The sequence below is a fragment of the Eschrichtius robustus genome, unplaced genomic scaffold (genome assembly GCF_028021215.1).
Source record: "Eschrichtius robustus isolate mEscRob2 unplaced genomic scaffold, mEscRob2.pri scaffold_703, whole genome shotgun sequence".
Taxonomy (NCBI): domain Eukaryota; kingdom Metazoa; phylum Chordata; class Mammalia; order Artiodactyla; family Eschrichtiidae; genus Eschrichtius; species Eschrichtius robustus.
This window is the reverse complement of record NW_027175579.1, coordinates 2,501-5,000: the sequence shown is the minus strand read 5'-3', so window position 1 is coordinate 5,000 and position 2,500 is coordinate 2,501. Positions and strand designations below refer to the sequence as shown.

The following is a 2,500-nucleotide window of genomic DNA, read 5'->3' as shown; positions in this document are numbered from 1 at the left end:
CGCCGGTCACGCCCCCCCGTTCGCGACCGCTTCCCCCGCGCGGAGCCTCCGGTGCGTCTCGGGATGGGTGGCGTGGCGGCGGCGGCTCCACCGTGGGGCCGCTCGCCCGCCCCGTCGCCTTCCCGCCGCCGGCCCTGGACCGGTTCCTTCCCGGCCGTCGGTCCTCCGCTCCGGGCCCTCCGCCCCCTCGCTGTTCGCCTCGGCCTGTCCTCCGAGCCTGGGGCCTCTCCTCCGTCGTCCGTCGGGCTCTCTCTCTTTCCCGCCCTCCCCCCCCGTGTGCCCCCTGCCCGCTCATTCCCCCGCTTCCCGTCGGAGCCTCCCTTACCGCCCTCGGTGGCGATAAGGGGGCCCGGGACGCGGGTGCGGGGCAAGGGCCCCGGGTGGGGGGGCGGGGTTGGGGTTTAGGAGAAAAGAGGGCCGCGCCCGTGCCCGGGCGCGAGCGGGAGGTCTCCGCCCGGCTTGGGGGACACGGTGGGGGCCTCGTCGGGCGGTGGCAGTGGTTGTCTCGTGTGGCGGTCGGCCCGGCGCCCGGCCGGGGCCCCGTGTCACGGGCCGGTAGCGCCGAGGCCCCGCGTGCTGCGGGCGGGCGCGGGCGGAGAGCGTGTCGGTCGGTTGTCGGGGCGGCGGCGGCGAGCGTGGGGCGCTCCGTCCCCCCCGCCTCGCCCGCCTCCCCCTCTCCAGGTACCTAGCGCGTCCCGGCGCGGAGGTTTAAAGACCCATGGGGGGGTCGCCCGTCCGCCTTGGGGTCGGGGCGGTCGGGCCCGCGGGGAGTCGGGAGGCCCCCTCCCTTCTCCCCCAGACTCCGCTTTCCCACCCCCACCCCCACGGGGCCGGGGCACCGCGCCGCGCGCCACTGGTCCTCCCCGCCGCGGCCGTCGGGAGGGGGCTACCCGGCGGCCGTGGTGCGGGCCGGGCCCGTGTGCCGCGTGAGTGCGGGCCCCGCGTCCCTCGCGGGGTGGGGGGGGTGAGGTGGGAACCCCCCGGGCGCCTGTGGGGTGTCCGAGCCCGCCCCGCCTGCGGGTCGGTGCCGGGCGCCCCGTCGTGAAACCTTCCGGCCCCTCCGGTCTGCTGTTTTCTGTCTGACTTGGCCGGCCAGAGGCAACCCCTCCGGGGGATGTGCCGTGCCACCGGCGGGGACCCCGCCGAAACGCAAAGAAACCAAACTCGTACGACTCTTAGCGGTGGATCACTCGGCTCGTGCGTCGATGAAGAACGCAGCTAGCTGCGAGAATTAATGTGAATTGCAGGACACATTGATCATCGACACTTCGAACGCACTTGCGGCCCCGGGTTCCTCCCGGGGCTACGCCTGTCTGAGCGTCGCTTGACGATCAATCGCCCCCCGGGGGTGTGCGCGCGTGCGTTGCGTGTGTGTGCGCTCGCGCGCGCGCCTTCCCGGGGTGGCGCGGCTGGGGGTTTCCTCGCAGGGCCGCCGGGGCCCTCTGTCCCCCTAAGTGCAGACGCGGCGCCACCCCCTCCGCCTCGTGCTGAGGCCACGGGGGGGCCCGCTGCCCGCGAGAGGGAAGAGAAGGGAGAGAGAGCTCGCGACGAGGTCCCTGGCCGTTGGCCTCCGCGGTCGGTCCCCTTCGGGAAGCGCCCTCGCGCCGCAAGCGGTCTTTGGGCGTACCCACGGGGTGTCGGTGGGCGGGGACGGTCCCGCGCCCTCGCGGCCGGGGCCCGCTGTGGTGGCGTGGCGGGGCCGCGTCCGTTCCGCCGTCGTTCGCCGCCCGCCCCCGGCGGCGGCGGCGTCCCGGCGACGGACGTCCGGCCCGCCTCCTCCGCGGCGCCCCGAGCCGCGCGTCCGGGGTCCGTGCCCGCCCCCGCCGCCTCGCCTCGCCGTGTCGGGGCGGGCGGCTCGGGCCGAGGCCGAGTCGTGCGTGCGCGGCCGCGCCCCGGGGATGCGTGCCCCGGCGGCGACCCGCGGGACGCCGCGGCGTCGCCTGCCGCCGCGCGCTTTCCCCCGGGCTGCGGCCGCGCCGCGCTCCGTGCCAGCTCCCGAGCCCGCGGTGGGCGTCTGTGGGTGGGTGGACCGGGGCGCTCGGCGTCCGTCGCTCGTCGCGGCGGGGGCGTCTCGCGGCTGCGTGGAGGACGCGGTGTGCGGCGTTGGCGGCGCGAGAGAGAGAGAGAGAGTGAGTGGGTGGGTGGGAGTGAGTCGCTCGGTCGGTCGGGCGTGGAAGGAGGCGCGGGGTGAAGGAGGGCCCGGCGGTCGGGGGGCGACCGCCGGGTTTTCTCCACCACACCCCCGTGCCTTCCACGCCGTCCGCCGCTCTCCTCTCCTGTCCGTCCCCCTCTCCTCTCCTCTCCTCTCCTCTCTCCTCTCCCGTCCCCCCGTCTCCCGTCCTCTCTCCTCCGTGACGACGCCGCCTCCGGGCCGCGCTCGGGTGTCGGTGCGTTTCCCGGCCCCGCCCGCTCTCCGCCCCGCGCGTCCGTCCGTCCCGTGGCCGCCGGCTCGTGCTCCCGTCCCGTCGCCCCTCCGCGCGTTCCTCTCCCCGCCCCTCGC

The 2,500-nt window shown here is 77.0% G+C and overlaps 1 non-coding gene across 1 annotated transcript; it reads left to right on the top strand.

Moving 5' to 3' along the window:
• The first annotated feature begins 1,170 nt into the window (after positions 1–1,170).
• Positions 1,171–1,323, top strand: LOC137758157 (5.8S ribosomal RNA). The gene has a single exon (XR_011072822.1). It is a non-coding gene; the product is annotated as a 5.8S ribosomal RNA (ribosomal RNA).
• Positions 1,324–2,500: the final 1,177 nt, after the last annotated feature.